This window comes from Taudactylus pleione, unplaced genomic scaffold (genome assembly GCF_031769625.1).
Source record: "Taudactylus pleione unplaced genomic scaffold, aTauple2 ptg000003l, whole genome shotgun sequence".
NCBI classification, from domain to species: domain Eukaryota; kingdom Metazoa; phylum Chordata; class Amphibia; order Anura; family Myobatrachidae; genus Taudactylus; species Taudactylus pleione.
This window is the reverse complement of record NW_028284406.1, coordinates 2,514,005-2,533,453: the sequence shown is the minus strand read 5'-3', so window position 1 is coordinate 2,533,453 and position 19,449 is coordinate 2,514,005. Positions and strand designations below refer to the sequence as shown.

Sequence of the window (19,449 nt, the reverse complement as noted above, 5' to 3'; positions counted from 1 at the left end):
AGTTAACATTTATACTGACTCCAGATATGGGTTTGGGGTTGTTCAGGACTTTGGTGCTATTTGGAAGCATAGAGGTTATCTAACAGCTTCAGGAACACCAATTGCTCATGCACAAACTGTCAAAGAACTGATTGAAGCAATACAATTACCAAAAGAAGTTAAAGTAATTAAATGTTAGGCACATACTAAACAGAATGACACCATTTCCATGGGCAATAGATTAGCTGACACAGCAGCAAGAGAAGCAGCTAGCATGATTAAAAGGGAAAAAACAGAGGTAAATGCAGAATTGATGTTGTTTAAGGAAATAACATTTGATCAATTGAAACAATATCAAGAAAAAGCTTCTCACAATGAAGTTAATACTTGGAAGCTAAGAAATTGCAATAAAAGGGAAAATGGTGTTTGAGTGGATGTAGATGGAAAACCAGTTGCACCAAAGGTGTTACTACCAGCTCTTGCAGAAGGTGCTCATGGACTAGTACATTTGGGAGCAGACAATATGAACCGTATTGTCCAATCTTATTGGTGTGCTCCAGGATTCATATCAGTGGCTAAGGCTAAATGTCAAGGTTGTGTAATTTGTTTAAAGAACAATGTGGGGAAAACTGTACCTACAAAGGTAAAGCATTTGCCAAATTCCACAGGTCCATTCCAGAGACTACAAATTGATTATATCCAATTGCCTAAATCCAGAGGGTTTAAGTACGTGTTGGTTTGTGTTTGTATGTTCAGTGGGTGGGTTGAAGGATGGTGTACATCCACTGATACAGCACAATTTGCTGCTAAGAAAATTTTACAGGAATTTGTATGTCGTTATGGATTACCTCGTGTTATTAAAAGTGACAGGGGAACTCATTTTACAGGGAAAGTGTTTCAGAAAATGTCTGAAATGATGGGAATAGAATCAAAATTACATACGCCATATTATCCAAAAGCGTCTGCCAAAGTTGAGAGACAGAACGGTGTAATAAAAAATAGGCTAGCCAAACTTACAAAAGAGACAGGAATGGCATGGCCTGAAGCCCTACCATTGGTGCTTCATAGTATTAGAACCACACCTAAGCCCCCGCTCAATCTCTCAAAATATGAGTTACTTTTTGGATTACAACCACGATTCATTACTAACCCAAAGACTGACTTAAAAATGCAGCATGATTTGACTGTTCAATATGTCATACAATTGTCTAAACAGTTACAAGATCTGCGAAAAGCTCAACAAGATGTTCGACCAGTATCAGCAATTGGTCCAGCTCATGAGCTGCAGCCTGGAGACTATGTTATGATAAGAAGTTTTTTACATTCTGGTTCCCTTACAGATCGATGGGATGGTCCTTGGCAAGTACTGCTGACTACAGATACAGCTATAAAAGTTGCTGAGAAGGACACCTGGATTCACGGCTCCCACTGTAAAAAGGTCAGAGATCTGAGCCTAAAGGGACAACTGAAAGACTCAAACTCAAATGCTGATGCAGAGACTGAACTATATTTGAGAGAACTCTTCAATCAAGATGGAGGTGATTGCTTATCACCGACTGCAGGCCTATAAACATGCAGAGAAGAACTTTTAACATGGTGGTCTGTGTGTTGGGTTTCATCATGATTATTTCAGTTGCAGGACTGATTTATGCTGGGGAGAGAGCGAGCGAGGGTCCATGGTCTGGTTACTACACATTGATTAGTGTGGATGATGGAGTTCATTCTAATAAGTCCCTTCCTTCCTCTTTTCTAAGCAGGAAAAACAAGAGAGTTAAATGACCGATGTCAAGAGGCTGATTTACCATCTGTGACAAGATGCATTTGTGATTACTGTACCAAACCACCTGAGGAAAGATGTATATTGTGGTGTATGGACAATATTGGTTATTATTCACAGGAATATCCCATTCAGCAATATCATTCATTGTTGGGTAAGGTATTGAATGTTACCAATTGTTGGATGTGTACCAGAACTCCATTGTTAAGTCAAAATATGACATTGACACCAGTACCAGCCTTTCACTCAGAAATTACTAAAATGCATGACGTAGATTGTGAAGACTGTCTTGCAAAAAAATGTGGTCAAAAGGTTACGGGAACGTATAATTTGACAAAACCTCCAGTAATTACATTGGCACCACATGTAAGTGAGCGTATTCCTTTTTGTTTTGAGAAAACAATTGTTGAGATGCAACAAGGTGTACCACAAGTTTGGACAACTGCAGGATTGTATAATGTTCCTAGGCCTGAAAATCCAATACAACAAGGGAAAGTTGAAACAGGGTATTGTGATAAGATCATTACCATACCTAGGCCTTATGCTCCTCAATGTAAACAGTTCTGTAAGGAAAGTCTTCTGAAACCTAACTGTTTAGCATGTAGCATCGATTTCTATAATGAGTCATTTGATTATACACTTCTAACTAGGAAACCAAGGAATACAGAGAATAATGAGACAGAGAAAACCGGTGAACAAGAGGGTGAGGAAAGTGAGAAGGTTCTAGAAAGTGCGGAAGGACATATAGGTCAGATGCAAGGTGAGGAAGAAATTAAAATCGGAAGTGCACCAAAACCAGAAGAGTTTCAGACATGTCATTTGGGAATGATGGTTACAGCTACTGTCTTAATGTTTGATGTTCCTTTCCTACTGCCAAATGATCTCTATTACATATGTGGGAAATACGCTTACAAATGGTTACCTACCAATTCTGAAGGTATTTGTTATTTGGGTCGATTGATACCACAATTTTATGTCATAACTCATGATGATTTGCAAAAAGTTCTTTTGCAGGATACCAACTTTGGACGTTCTAAAAGAGACATTGGCCCTCATTCAGAGCCGCTCGTTAGCGGCAGTACGCTCGTTCCGAGCGATGTTTGCACATCTGCGCATGCGTACGCTTTTTAGTACGCATGCGCGAACCAGTCAGTGCGGCCGAAAATCGTTTGTACGCTATATAGCGAGTGCCTGCTATTTTGAGTGACAGAATGAGGCGTATGTGGGTGGTAACAGGGGAAGGTGCTTGAAAATGGGGAGTGGAGATCCGAACGCAGGCGTGCTTAAAGGTCAAAACGGGCGTTTTAGGGGTGTGTATATTTAAAACAGCAGCGTCAATGACCATGTCACTGGGTTATTTTAGAGCCAGAACTGCTCGCATTTTGTGGTAGCAAACACCAACCACAAGAATAGCGAGCAGTTCATACGCTGGTCGATGTACTCGATTAATCTAATAAATAGCGGACATGACGTATGGTGCGAGCGGCCAGGGGGCGTTTTTAACAAATAAACGAGCGTATGTTTTGCTCGTTCGTTCAGACTTAGAGGTGTGAACAGACTGCAATGTGCGTACGGATCATTTGAATAGCCACCCCTTGTTTTTAAACGAACGACCGCAAATAGCGAACGGCTCTGAATGAGGGCCATTGTTCCAGTGACTAAAAAGTATATCCCTTTAATACATTTATCAGTGAAACATCGTATTGGTACAGCCTTTGCTAACTTTCTTACCTCTGGTAATTGGGGATATTTGGAAAATCAACAAGAGATTACTGATCTGGCTGAGTTTATGGACAATGTGACTGAACTTTATGATGAGACTTTCAGATATGTTGGACATGAATTAAAAGCATTTCGAAATGAACTATTGCAACATCACTTAGTGCTGGACTATTTAACTGCACAAGCTGGAGGATATTGTCTTACTCTTGAAACAAACCTTGGAGTTCATTGTTGCAATTATCTGACAAATGACACTACTGATCCAGAAGCTGTTATTACTAACTACATGAATGAGGCTCATGATATGAAGGAAAAATTTCGTTACATGTATTATTTATGATAAAGAGTCAGAGAATGATTCATGGTGGTCATGGTTAGATCCAAGTAAATGGATTTCAGGATTTGGAAAATGGTTTACCGATTTGTTTTATGCTCTGACAAAGGCCCTGATTCAGACCCACTCGCAAGCGGCTGTCCGCTCGCAAGTGGGTCGATGTTGTGCACTGCGCATGCGCACGACGGCGGGAGCTCCGTCGTGCGCATGTGCCAGACGCGACGAGCGAAGGACTTTCCTTCGCTCGTTGTGTCTGATCAAAGGGGGTGTGCTGTCGATGTTGATTGACAGCACGCCCCCTTTGGTGGGCGTGCCGGGGGCGTGCCTCCCTGACGGGGGCTTTCCCAAGGGAATGCCTACTGTCAGAAGCCGGCCCACTGACATCACTAGTCAGTGGGAGTGATTTTGGCTCTGATAGAGCCAAAATCACTCCGGGCCTTGCGCTTGAAAAACTCAACCGCAGGCTCCGGCTCGCAGTGGCGATGGTCGCGATGGTCAAGACCATCGCGGCCATCAAACTGCACGCTCGTATAGGCTGTGGGTGGTGACCCACAGCTATACGAGCATCCAGGAGGACGCTCCATAATTATGGAGGACAGCCCTCATTCAGAGCGTGCACTCTGCTCAGAGTGTACGGCTCTGAATTAGGGCCAAAGTTCATTCTTGCCATTGCAGTCTTGATTATTTTTATCTATGCAGTCTACCGATGTGGCCCATGTTATATTCAAAGGGCTACTCAGAGAGGTAGTTACAGAATGAAAGACGCAGAAACACACTACAAAAGAGAGGCATCTGGGATAGAGATGGAGGAACTATATGTTCCAGCATAAGCTATAAATATAGCACATGCAGGATGTGCCTATTCAAAGGGTGGAGATTGTAGAAGTACAATATAGTAGGAAACATCTAGTACGGGGAAAGATCATATAATTCAAAATATATACTGGTTTATTACTTATATTTACTTATATGTACACGCCATATGTGTTCATATACTTATATATTCATATAATCTTATATCATATTCATATAAGAACTCACATATATATCATTTAATGCTAGAACCATTTGTCAGCCATGATGCTGAAGCAGGACTTAGATATCATGGTTACTTTAAGAAAGACATTACCTAACTTGTTTTGCTGCAAAGTTAGGGAGTAAAAGGAACACATTAAGACCTTCCTTTTGCGCACTGTCTGACTTATTTACCAAATATAGAAATTCGGCCCTCAGACGAGGATGTTGCAAATTGCACGTAGGCTATGGCTATTGTATTTCAAGGATGGAGAGTATTTCATTAATTAGAGCAAGAATAAACTACTGTCTCAATCTTTTATAAATGTCTTATCAATTTATGCCAAAAGTTATCCAATGCTTGGATGCCTTAGAAGGGAAAGAACTTTGCAAGTGGGGCGTGATAATGTGCAATGATTCTGCAAATGAAAGACAAGTGTATAAAAGATTTGGGACTTGTGTCCATCTTGGTTACTTGTGCACTGACCCTGAGAGATGCACTTATGCTCTCAGTAAGATTACTTAATTAATTAATAAAATATACTTATTCTTAAGAAAACCTGTTTCGGATCGATTACTCATTGGAGAAGCACACCTGATGTTCTGTTTAAGAGAGCTTAGACAAAACACAGCTGAAACATTGTTATCCCTCCAGGATGACAGGGCCGGGAATTCATCCCCTGGCCCATCCTGTTTGTGTATCTGTTCCTTAGGGGGAATTTGTTTTTGTAGCAGACTAATTGTCTTCTGTGTTGTATTATCACACCTGGGACAAAAAGGAAACACCACGCAATTAATCATTAGTTTGTGCTGTAAATTACTTGTGATTGACAACGTATTCTTTGGTTTCCAAAATTAGATGTTGATGTAAAACTGTTAATTGCATATAATTTGATATATGAAGCAGGGCATTAATGTACAATCCTGCAGTTACGCTTATCATACAGCCTCCTGGCTCCTGCCCATATGTAACAAAATCATACCAACAAAACAATTATGAAAGTGTCTCTGTAGCGGACCAAGTTGCGGGTGTTTCATGTATCACATATACTATGCGATTCATCTCGCCCCCTTACGCATGAATACCGGCGTTTAGTAACACCAGTATGCATGAATACTTACCTCCCAGGACAGCTTTTCCAATGCAGAAGTTACCCAACGAAGTTCTGACTTCCAGGTTTATGTGCCGGGAGCCCTATAGAGCATGTGCGCCCGTTGGTCTACATGTTGGTCTACGTGTGCACTAGCCATGAAGGGGACGGAGAGGGATCCTTCGGTTCCCTCTCGGGGGCTTCCTGTGGAAAGAAGCCAGAGCTTGCTACATACGGGCACATTGCAGTCCCAAAGAGTTCTATGGGGACTGCTGATCCGGTGGTCTGCAGCAGATATCTCCGATATTTGCTGCTGAACATTTGAATTTTTGGGTAACCATATGTAGTGTGGTAAACCTCAGAAAATTGTAGTTTATCTGAGATTCTACTGCACTCTTTGATTGATACATCCAGCCCTAAATAAGTAATGTAGTAAGGCAGGAGGTATCACAGAGATCTCCTGTGTGCACCACAGACTACAGACCCGATGTTGGCCACCATTCTCATACCTTAGTATGGGCACAACTATTTATCTAGCTCCAAATGTTTTTGGAGCTTGATCCTTCCTATTGGAAGGAGATCAGGTTTGCAAAGAGAGATTCCTCCGCCCCCTCTGACCCACACTATGCACTTTTATCAGCTCTGCTAAGGCATGCGTAGTAACACTGCTGGGATGAATCAGGCAGTGTAAACTTTAACTATTACTATAATTAGTGCTAGAGATTATTCTGAGGGGAAGCAGTTAAAATCCCACCAGTCAAAATCCCAGCGTCGGCATCCCATCCACTGGCATCCCGACAGTAAGTAGCAGGGTTAGGGGGAAGTTTAGAGTTAGGCACTAGGGGGAGGGTTAGGGTTAGGCACTAAAGGGGCAAGGCTTAGGTTTAGGGTGTGTGGAGAGGGAGGTTAGGTTTAGGCACTAGGGGGGGAGGTTAGGGACAGGCATCGGTAAGGGAGGATTAGGGTAGCGAGAGAGGGAAAGTTAGCATACTACCCGACAAGTGTTGGTATTCTAACCCTATCAGGATGCCAGCTTTGGGATTCTGACCGCTGGGAACCCATGCGCCGGCATCCCGTACCCATCTCCATTCTGAGATGGCTTTATCAGACAGCCTGCTAGACAGACGTAGTTAAACGTGAGAATATTTTAAATTTTCTCTATTCAACCGAACCGTATGTCATTTATTTATTCTTTTTTTTAATTTCTTTTTACTTGGATTCACCTCGGATTCAGCCAGTAATTATTTATTTTATTACTTATTTTCTTTGGCTTTAATAATTTGGTGGTGCTACAAGACATAACTATCACCTTTTCTGAGTTCAAAAACAAGAAAAAAAGCCATTATTATAATTTAAATAAATAAGAAAAATAAGGTACTCTTTGATTAAATGTGTATAACATTTATCACCAGATACTGTAAATTGGAAAAAAAACAGATTTTAATGAGAATGAGGGATCACTTATGTGCACCATTTGCAGTATTGTGGCACTCTTACACAGTGGCGTGCACCGGGGTGCTACAGAGAGAGGAGACTCCACTCTAACACCCCCCTCGCTCAAAACTGTTTCCAGTCACATTAAAAACATTATATTTCAATCAAAATGTTTTGGCAAAGTCCACTTTGAACCAAAGATATGGGGTTATACAACAAAATGATAAAACAGTGAGACATATCAACATGTCAAAATATTCCAGTTCACATTGTTTAGGAACACATTTAACAATTGTGACATTCATTTGTCAGCATATCGGCATCATTATCTTCACTTGCTACAAAGGTAATGCTAATAGATTTTTTCTCCACTAACTCACTGATGAAGTTGTGTCTAATAACAAAATGCTTGAACCGTCCATGGTGCTTGGTGTTATAGGAGAATTCAGTTGCACCTTTGTTGTCACACTCAATGTTGAATTAAGTTTAACTTAAAAAAAGGAACTAATTCACACAAAGGGGGTCATTCAGACCCGCTTGCGAGCGCAGGACGCTCGCAAGCGGGTCGATGTTCCCCCACTGCGCATGCGCACGACGGAGGGAGCTCCGTCGTGCGCATGTGCGAGACCCGGCGAGCGACGGGCTCTCCATCGCTCCGGGTCCCCACCAAAGGGGGTGTGCTGTCGATGTTGATTGACAGCACGCCCCCTTTGGTGGGCGTGCCTGCCAGACGGAGGCGTTCCCATGGGAACGCCTACCGTCTGAAGCTGGCCCCACTGACACCAGTAGTGATGTCAGTGGGAGTGATTTTGGCTCTGATAGAGCCAAAATCACTCCAGAGCTTGCGGCAGCGAGACCCTACCACAGGGTCTCTGTCGCAAGCCCGTTGGTCGCGATGGTCTTGACCATCGCGACCATCATCATGGATGCTCACATAAGCTGTGGGTGGTCACCCACAGTTATGCGAGCGGCCAGGAGGCCGCTCCATTTTAAGGTAGGAGGGCACTGATTCAGAGCGAGCGCTCTGGTCAGAGCGTTCGGCTCTGAATCAGGCCCAAAGTCTCTCTTATACAAGACTTCCTTGGTAGTTTCTGCAAGTGCCACATATTCCGCCTCAGTGGTGGATAGGGAACCAGTGGGTTGTTTTCTGCTTGCCCTGCTGATGGCTGCACCTGCCAGTACAAAAAGGAGTCCCACGTAAGAACAGCAGTCATTCTCATCTGATCCCCAGTCGGCATCACAGAAAGATTTCAATGCAGAATTCCACTCAAGGAACAGTTGTTCCCTTTAAGTATTTTAGTATTCTCTTAACTGCAGTCCAGTTTTGGTTCCCAGGGTTAATGGCAAATTGGCTCACCCACCTCACAGCTTGTGTGATGTCTAGATGTGGAACTTGTTTCCTATCCTGCATCTCTGCCTCACTTGTTGGTGATATGGCTTTTGTGAGTTTCGTGCCTTTGTCAATCGGAGTACTGACTGGTTTTGCATCTGACATTGCATTCTTACCTAATATTGCTTCAATTTGTTGGAAGGAGTGTGCTGTCCACAATTGTGTGGTTGGCAAGCTCACTGATACCATTCTGTTCTGGCGTGTACGCAATGATCAGCAGGTGCTCATTGTCATATTTGTTTAGGAAGACAGCTACAGTTTTATTTTCATAATACCCACCATTGTCAGATCTCAAGAGCTTACATTTATGTTGCATCTGAGTCTCCACCAGATATTTGTATGCTTTCTATTTTACGTATTACTTCACTTTTGGCTTTGATGAAGTTACAGGTGTCATTCTTATGAAGCCATCGATGAAGGTCAGGAAATATTGGCATCCATTTACCAATTTCACTTCCATCGGATCACACACTTCTGTATGCACCAATGACCGTGCTGCCTCAGCTTTGATTGCTTACCTTGAGAAGGGACAATGAGTTTGCTTACACATTACACAGCTCTCACGTTCCATCCTCTCTGGATTGTTCACGGTTATTCCCACTGCCAGTCCATCAAAGAGTTTCTTGAAGTTATCATACCCCAGGTGGCCTAATCGCCATGCCACAACTCCATAGATTGTCCTGAATCAGTGGCCATCATTGTAGAACACTCTTCTGTGTCAAGGATGTATAGTTGCTGGCACCGGGTTGCTGTTGATATTACAGCCTCTCTTTTATTCTGCACAACATACTTGCCCTCTACAAACTTAACCTTGAATCCTTTGTCTTCTAGGATACGTATGGCTATAAGGTTGATCTCCAAATCAGGTACATATAACACATCCTGGATGTCTGTGACTATGGTTTCACCTTTTATTCTCAGGTGTATTGTGATTGTCTTGACTTTCATTGGCTGTAAGGACTTTGGGCCTGATTCATACCCGTTCGCTAGCAAGTGTCCGCTCGTTGCTGCCGATGTTCGCTAATCTGTGTATGTGTATGCATCGCAGTGCGCGTGCGCAAATTACTCATAGCGATCGGGAACTGCTCGCTCGCCCTGCCAAGACAGCCCAGTGTAATGAGTGACAGGAGAGGCCGTTTGTGGGTTGTAACAGGGGCAGGCCAGTAAAAATGAGGGAGTGGAGGTGCGAACGCAGGCGTGACAGAGTGTTTCAACGCCGTTTCAGAGGCATGCATAATTAAGAGGCAGCTTCATAGTACACGTCACCAGCCTTTTTTTTACACTGAAATCCTCGCAGTGCTTGCAGTATGGTAGAGGCAACCACAAGCGCTGCGATCGCTTCCGATGGTCCTCGATGTTCCAGTGTTTTAATACACTTCCTGGAGATGATGTGTGCTAGTGGGCATCTCAACATATGCTAATGGGCGTCTGCATACACGAAGTGATCGCTGGCCAAGACATAGTGGGCGTGCTTATGCCTTGCAGAGTGATCGCCTGCCATGCCGGCACTTAGCCGAATTTGCATACGCAGGGAGCGAGCGGCAGCATCTAACGAACGGGTCTGAATCAGGTCCTTTGTCTCCAATCCCTCAGGCTGTTTTATGGTCATACATGCTCAATGATGTAAAAACCATTCTTGATTGAAACACTTATGCCTGGTGGCTCCAGAGTCCATGTATCAGCAATCCTTCCTGTGACTATCTGTAACATTTAAAGCTGACTCATTTCTTTTATCATGCTTCTCCTGAATCTCTCAGTCTGCATTCAGAGGCTTTAAGTCCCACTTTGTGACATAGGAAAAACTTGTACTTTTGGGTTTAGTGTGATTTGTGATTAATGTAAAACTCTCAGCATTGGTCTCAACCAGTATGAGTTCTTGAAACTGCAGCAATTTAGCTGTCACAATCTCCACTTGTTGGCTTAGTCACCTAGGATTCTAAGAACTCAAATTCAGACATCAGATTCTGCAGCATAGCTGTTGCAACCTTTTCGTCATCAACCTGGACTGCTACAGATGTAAATTTCTGAGATATTGACAACATCTTGTCAATGTATTCATATATGCACTCAGTTTGGTACCATACAGTACCTCATTAGATCTTTCTCTTCATATGCTGCCTGCAGGGCTATCCACATTTAATGTACTGACACTTTCTCATGAATTATGGAGTACTTGTGTCGCTCCACAGCTAGGCCAATTGTTGTTATGGCTCTATCCACTTCCTTTGTGATTTGTATTGTCACTTGAATCATTTGTGATTTTCCACAGCATTTTCCCTGTACTGCGCATACGCAAAACAAGGGGAAAATAGCCGTGGTTGCCACTTTCCTGGGGTTTTTACAGTGCTGACACCAGCACCGACATCGGACTCCAGAGAGGTAAGTATAATATGGGTGCAAGGTGTGCGGTGCGGGCCCCCCCTGGAACCAGGGGCCCATATGCACTGCACTCCCTGCACCCATTATAAATACGCCCCTGGGTAATGTAGTATAGAGTATGCAGTATAGTGGTATGCAATGGTATACGCCAGTACTCTTGCATAGTGTGCTGTGATGCATCCCACCAGGGTCACTGCTACAGAGAGAGTAGGAGACAGCGCAGGAGCGCACTACCTTCCAACATCCATGCCTTTTAATAGACTTATAATTCCACTTATCTCTCATAAATCTGTAATTCTCTCTTTCATTATGATTCATTATAATTACTGTATCTATAAGAATTTTATTTTCTTTTTTTAAATTTTAATTTTTATTATGACTCTTTAGCATGAGAACAAGAAATAATATGCAAATGTACATAATGATACGTAACAATTCAGCATACAATAAATAACATTATATTAATGTCAGTCACATAATCAACGGTATGTTATATGACACAACAGTTTAAATAAGTGACTTCAAAGTTGTAATTAAGATCTCCAAAGTTTTCCCCTACCATGCGGATAGAAGCCCCCCACACTACAACAATATCGGTGGGTCATTATCCACCATTCGCAAGTCAAACCATGATGTAGGAGAGAAACATTTGTGAAGTAGCCTTTTAGTGTTCATTGGTAAAGTATTTACATAACTCTCCCACATTTCAAAGAATTTGCCAACTCTAGTCTCCCTCTCCAAGGATGCCTCCAACCATTCCATCCTGAAAATGTAAAACAGTTTTTCCCGAAAAAGGGAGAAAGAAGGAACTTCTGGATGAATCCACATCTGAAGGACAGTTTTCCTTGCTGCTGCGCTTATAGCTAGGAGTAACTTCCGTCCTCCCCTAGACACCCTCTGATCCCTTGGAAGCATACCCAATATGGCCCATTCCGCAGTGAAGGGCAAGAAATTCACCAGATGATCAGTAGCAAACTTCCTAACTCTCAACCAGAAAACTCTCACTAAAGGGCATGCCCAGAGGCAGTGATGTATGTCTGCATGTTCTTCCTGGCATCTGTAACATCTATGCGAAGAAGAAGCTCCCATCAGGAAACTTCTGTGAGGACTTATATATGTTCTATGAAATATATTCATAAATAATTCTTTATAAGAACTAGCTGGTATAAGGTGGCAAGATTTTTCTAACTCAGTTAGTAGTCTATCCACTGTCAGATTTGGGAAATGGTCCAACCATCTAGGCAACCCCGTTTGGATCCCCTCATAGTCAAACTTTGTTCTTAGGGAATTGTAATGTATGGATATGGCTTTAGTTGTGGGCGGGGGAACAGCCAGCAAAGGGTCCAGAGGATTGGACCAATCTTGTACTGAGAAAGATTTAATGATTTCACTAATATAATGTTGGGCTTGATAGTATGCAAATGGATAGGATGAGAGAAAATCATATTTCTCCACCGCCCTTTGGAACGTGAGAGGTCGCCTCATATCGTCATCCATTAAGCACCCTATTGATTTAATTCCTCTAGGCACCCATAGAGTAAATGGATAAGTGGCTTGTCCCCTCTGGAACTCAGGGTTGAGCACAAAAGAAATGAATTTAGTTTTACTAGCATTTAGATTTGATTTGTTTCTCAAAATACACCACAATTTGCGTGTGCTCCATAGAAGCGGATTCTCTCTCAAACTAGGGGGAATCTCGTGATCCGGCATGTGTAGGAAAGACACTAGATTACAATCAGAGAGAAAGCCACCCTCCAATTCAAAATCAGTATATGTGTCTGAGCAATTTAGCCAGTCCCTAAGATGACGTAAAATAGCGGCATGATTATATTGAGTGACATTAGGGAAGTTTATTCCTCCATTTGATTTTAACTGCTGTAAGCGTACAAGACCTATTCTACGGCGCCCATGATTCCAGATAAAGTTTGTAAATTCTTTGTTTATCTGTTTAGTATCCTCTAGAGATAACAGGATGGGGAGGGATTGCAGGAGGTAAGATACTCTAGGAAAATATACCATTTTTAACAGGCTAGCTCTGCCCAGATAAAAGAGCTGGAGACGACCCCACCCCTCCAACTCCCTGCGGAGCTCCATCAGGGCCTTAGTGATATTCGTACGATAGAGGGATGCAGGGTTTTTGGTAATCTGGACCTCCAGGTATACAAAGCTCTTTTTTGCCCATACAAAAGGAGTAGTGGCATGCCAAGAGGGACGAACATACCCCGACCGAAGATATAAGGCAATCGACTTCTCTGAATTGATCTGCAGACCCGAGACAGCTCCAAAGTCTCGAAGAAGGTTTAATAAGTGATGTAGGGAGGAAGATGGTTTAGAGATATACAATAGGATATCGTCTGCAAACGCAGTAATCTTCAACTCTTTTGTGCCTACTGAAATACCCCTAATATTCGATGACTGTTGAATGAGGCGCATCAATGGATCAAGAGATAAGTTGAACAGAAGAGGGGACAGGGGGCACCCCTGACGGGTACCTCTAAACATCTGCACTGTCCCTCCCCGTGTCCCATTCACTAACAAGGAAGTTTTAGGCGATGTATAAAAATAACGTATCAAGTCTATGAAATCTCGGCCAAAATCTCTTTGTGCCAAAACTCCACAGAGGTGAGGCCAAAGAACAGTGTCAAATGCTTTATGGCAGTCTAAGCTAAGCAGCATGTTTCTTGCAGATGGGTTATTAGAGGAAATCACTGTAGCTGCTATAGCTGCCCTGATACCCTTCACTGAATGCTTACCCCGCACAAAACCTAATTGATGAGGAGTAAGAAGATCTGGGAGGATAATTTGCAGTCGTGTGGCCATTATTTTGGCCAAAATTTTAAAATCGACGTTGAGCAACGTAATTGGTCTGTAGGAGGCTACTAATTGAGGGTCTTTATCTGGCTTGGGTATGAAAATGGTATGTGCTGAGTTAAAATTAGGGTAGAGAGGAGAGCACTTGTGAATATGCCTATAAAGCTCCAGCAGAGTGGGGACAATGTCATGTCTCATTAGTTTGTAATATTCCCCTGAAAAGCCATCTGGCCCTGGTGTTTTGTGGGATTTAAGATTTGAAATAGTGTCGTGTATTTCCATAGGGGAAATTTCTCTATCTAACCTCTCCTTTTGCTCTCTGGTCAATTTAGGGAGGCGTGCTTCTGTCAGTAATTTATCTTGGAGATCCAAATCAATAGGCCTATCTTCATAAAGGTGTTCATAATATTTCTGAAATTGTTCAGAGATTAAATCTGTGTGAGAATATGAAGTTCCGGAAATAGGATCTTTAATCAAGTGAACAAAGCTCCTCTTTTCTTTAATTTTGGACATTGTGGCTAACAATTTTCCTGGTTTATTTCCCCAGCGAAAATATTTATTTTTGGAGTAATCTAACTTACATTTAGCTTGAGAAAATAAAAAGGATTCCATCAATTTTCGTGATTGTCTATAAACGTCAAAAGACTCCCCGGTCGGATTGGAAATATATAATTGAAAGGCTGAGGTCACAGCCGCTTGCAAAGATTTATATTGAGCATTAGCTTCTTTCCGTTTCCTAGAGATATAAGTAATGATGTGGCCTCGCATCACCGCCTTTGACGCCTCCCAAAAAAGTACAGGATCACTCCAGTGATCAATATTGTCGTCAAGATATTCATTCCACTTGATAGTTAAGAAGTTAGAAAAGTCAATTGATTTGGATAAATATGTGGGAAAGCGCCAAAGGCGGGAGGCATTTACCAAAGATGTATCATATAAAGATATACTTATTGGGGCATGATCGGAGATAACTATATCTCCCAAATTTACATTGTGTATCCTTGAAAATAATGAATCTGCCACTAAAATATAATCAATACGGGATAGGGTTCTATGAGCTGCCGATAAGTGAGTATAAGACCTATCCGAGGGGTTTAGTATTCTCCAGGGATCAACTAATTTATGGAGAGATTGAAAACGTGTTAAGTGCTGCCAAAAAACTGAGTGAGGTCTTACAGGGGGGTTAGATCTATCCAAGATCGCATCAGCAACTGTGTTGAAGTCACCTCCCAAAATTAAATTTGGAGTGTCTCTTGTCATCAGGAACTGAGAGAGGTCAGACATAAAGTCGGCCGGGGTATTAGGCGCATAAAGATTCAGGAGGGTATATTTATTATGAGAAATAGAAATATCTAAAAGAATAAAGCACCCCTCTGGGTCCAAATATTTATCAAGAATCACATATTGTAAGGCACGGTGTAGTAAAATAGCCACTCCTCGTGATTTATTTCTGAACGGAGCGGAGATACACTCACCAATCCAGGAATCCCTCAGAGTAGAGTCGTCTCCAGCCCTCCAGTGCGTCTCCTGCAAAAATACTATAGAGGCTTTGAGTTTTTTAAGAAAGGTAGTGACCCTCTTCCTTTTTATGGGTGTATTTAGACCTCCCACGTTCCAAGAGATCATTTTTAGAACATTATCTTCATTAGAATGTGAAAGCATAGGTGATGCCATCATCCAATACCCTCAGGGGGGAAACAAATCCAAAGAGGTATTATGAAAAGAAGAAACATCTCCTCGTCCCAGCCTTCGAGAAGATATCTCCAGGGAGGGCCATCCGCATGGCAGACAAAACACTCAAACAAATACATTGCAGCTGATACGTACAAAACATCAAAAACTTCACCACACATTTGAATTAATAAAAAATTTAAAGAAAATGCTTCCGAGTCATTACTTTTTCTTTTTTCCCATCCAAAAATATCTGTGAGGGGAGAGGTACAGGAAAAGATTGCAATAGATATAAGAATTACAAATAGTGACAATTTACACCATTTTTGCGCACCAATCAGGAACGCCAGTATTAAACAGTGAACGCGGGGACCAGCCGCAAGTTAAACTACACAATCAAGAGCATAATATATATATATATATATATATATATATATATATTTATTTATTTTTTCTCCTTCCTCTCCGTTTCTTTATATAGTGTCCTCAAGGTCTTTGATTTGGAGATCTCGGGGGGGGAGCGCCTATTAAGGAAGTGGGCTTTAGCTTTGTCAGGATCGTCAAAAAAAATGATTCGGCCATCCACTTCTACGCGTAACTTGGCAGGAAACAAAAGGGCGAAGCGTTGGTTGTTTTCCACCAGGAAGCTACATACTGGGGAGAAGGCCTTTCTTTTCTGAGCCACAGAAGCAGAGAAGTCCTGAAAAATCAAAAATTTTTATATCATCTATAAGTAGTTGGGGAGTTTTCCTATAGGCCATGAGGATCTGTTCTTTGATTCTATAGTCCATAAATCGGGCAATAACCGGCCTTGGTCGGCCCATCGCATTATCTCTTTCTGGACCGATCCTATGAGCCCGTTCAATCTGTGGTGGAGCAATATCAGGAGACATTTTAAGAGCCTTTGGCAAAGTTGAAGTCAGGTATTCCATTAGGCGTTGACCTTTCACTGTTTCAGGAACTCCAATAAATCTCAGGTTGTTTCGTCTATTTCTGTTCTCGAGATCGTCCAGTTTCTCCATCAGAGCCCCCTCGAAGAACGAGAGCATTCGTCTAGGCTCACCTGCAGAGAATGAATTGTGTCTTCTGCGTCACTCAGCCTTTGCTCCATTCCAGATACTCGAGAGGTATTAGCGTCAATTTGTGCCAGGACTGAGTCCAGAGATGTTTGCATAACTTCAAATTTTTTGTCAATCTGAGGCAAAAGTTTTCTAGAGATTGCTTCCACCATATCTGTGATAGACGTCTGAGCTACTACAACTCCCTGATCGGGACAGGAAGTGTCCAAAGGGCCCGATGAGGTCTCTGTAAGGCCCTGTGTGGAGGAGGATGATTTATTGCCCGTTGGTCTATTTCTACCCATTTTAGAGGGAGTAGATTGCGAAGAATCGCCCGATTGTGATGGCCTATCCACAAATCTGTCCATTACCTGACGACCAAAAACAGAGTAGGTTTAAATAGAAAAAAAAAAGAGAAAAGATTTCCTTCCTTCTTTCGCTCCCTCTCTTTACTTCTCTCCTTCTTCCCCCCCTTATTTTCTATGATAGTGAGTATTACTATGTGCGGTCTTCCACCGGCAATGTACACACGTGGAATCTACACACCAAAACTTGCGGCTAGGTCGCCTTGCACACCGAAAACAATCACATATATTCACAAACTGCAGTCATTATGAATATTCTGTTAGAGAAAATCTTGATATTGTCGAAAACAGCCACTAGGTGTCAGTACGACGTAAGATATATCAGCAAAATATTTAACAATCTATTAGACGTAGTGATAAGTATTGTCAGACTTAATGATTATGGCAATTAAGTAATGCTATATCCCCGTTTAAGTTGTTTAAATACTGCAGTAAAGGTGGGGATAGGATAAGTACAAGAATTAGCTATTGAATGATAGCCGTATACAATCAAGAGTCAATACACTTAAAACATTTATCATACAAATGGTTTGTGGTAATAAACCTATGTGAAGGTAATAGCGTTTTGCAGCATTTGAGAAATACAATGCAGGTAAAGAATATGAACAAAAAGGGTTAGATCGTTCGCAAAATGATGACTTATAGAGAATACAACAATCTATAGGGATAGTCTCCCCAAAAGGTAGTTAAACAGTAGACCTGTGGTAGTATCTAGTGATATGATGCCAAAAAAGTGTACCAATTAAATGCACATATAATACCAACGTAAGTTATATTAAATGACTGTATCCCACCGTACATTCCATTATCCTAACAGTCTCGAGACTAATATGGACCTAATAGGTGGTGGCTTTTTTGAAAATCTACAGGATATATATAATCCACGTAGGAGTGGAAACATAAATTTACTTCAGTAGACTCCACACAACACAACTTCCTCGGATATTGTGGAGAAGACGCTGAGCCAGTGAATCAACATATGGACAGTCCACTTTAGGGGTAAAGATGAACTTCAAACTCAAAATATATATCCCCTGGTAGTCAAATAGGGGATCAACAGAGTGTCTATCTGTGCTTAAATGGTGCAGGAAATGTTCCAATGTGAGTTATCCCCACATATATAATATGCCTTTAGGCAATCAGGTCTTCCCCTCTGAATACACTACAAGGGGGGACTTAAGAGAGAAAAGGTCAAAATGTGGGGAGGTAGATTGCAGACCTGCAACTTTGGGGGCACTAACAGTCCGCTGAGTGTGTAGCAGACACTCACCGCTGGTGTCCAACAGCAAATCAAAGCCAGCCAGATCCTCGACAGCAGGTATCCCGGGAAGGCCACTCGCAGCAGCAGCAACTAGGAGGCCGATTCCCGCTCCTCACGACCGGCACTCTGCTCACTCTCCTGGAAGGGATGCGGCACAGAGCAAGGAAGCCACCAGGCTGTAGAATGCCTCCGTCCGGCAGATGTAGCACAGGACACGCATCGCTGGGTGTCCCTCCACATTCCCCGAAGGGATTCAGCGCGGGGTGAGGGAGCCACCGGACTGCAGAACGTCTCCGTCTCTCGGGTGCAGGAAGGACCACGTGTCTCTGGACGTCCGCCCGTCACCTCTGTCAGAGAGCGGCGCGGACCTCAGGATCCGGGGAGAGAGGTAAGTTCAGGCTGGGTTCAGGCCACCAGAGGGGAATATATCAAGGGTGGGATGAGAGGTGCTAAATTTCAGGCGGCTGCAGAGACCATCATACGCAGACCCGCTGCCATGCCGATTCGCGCGACAAAATTTGGCCGGACTCCGGAGAGGTATAAAATATCAGCCGAGCTTCCTCAAAGTGGTATGTCTCTGCTCCAGACAGACTCCCCTGTAACCCATTGATATCACTGGTTGGGAATGGTTGGTTTTGGGTAGTGCTGTCCGCAATTATTGCATGAGGGCACGGAGCTGCTCTAAAACGCGGCCATCTAGGATGCCCCGCCTCCGGAAGTCCCCAGAATTTTATTTTCTATTATTTCTCGTCCCTAATACAGTAATATTGTTTTTATTCTTCCAGATTTTCCATCCCACAACTCCTGATACGCGTTTCACCTTCTGCTTTATCAAAAAGCTTTTTTTTCACATTTTACATTATTACTTACTGTACATAGCAGGACATACAAGTTGGATGTATGAACCAGTTTAATAGATGCCTTAATACTTTCCTCATACAGGGTACACTGCTCATACCAACATTTACCTCTTAGTCTGTGGCTTTGTGCTGTCTCTATAACCTTTATAATATCTTGACACTACCCTTACTTCACTATTACAATGACCCCTTCTGCCTTAGAATCCACCAGGATATTGCGTCTTCTGATCTAGATTTGGACCTGCTGATTTAGCAATTTGGTCTGGTTAACACTAGGCACATAATCTACTGGGATCCATGGTA

At 42.5% G+C, this 19,449-nt stretch overlaps 1 pseudogene; it reads left to right on the top strand.

The window, feature by feature from the left end:
- Positions 1-1,511: 1,511 nt before the first annotated feature.
- On the top strand, positions 1,512-6,242 carry LOC148543432 (uncharacterized; annotated as a pseudogene).
- The last annotated feature ends 13,207 nt before the right edge of the window (positions 6,243-19,449 follow it).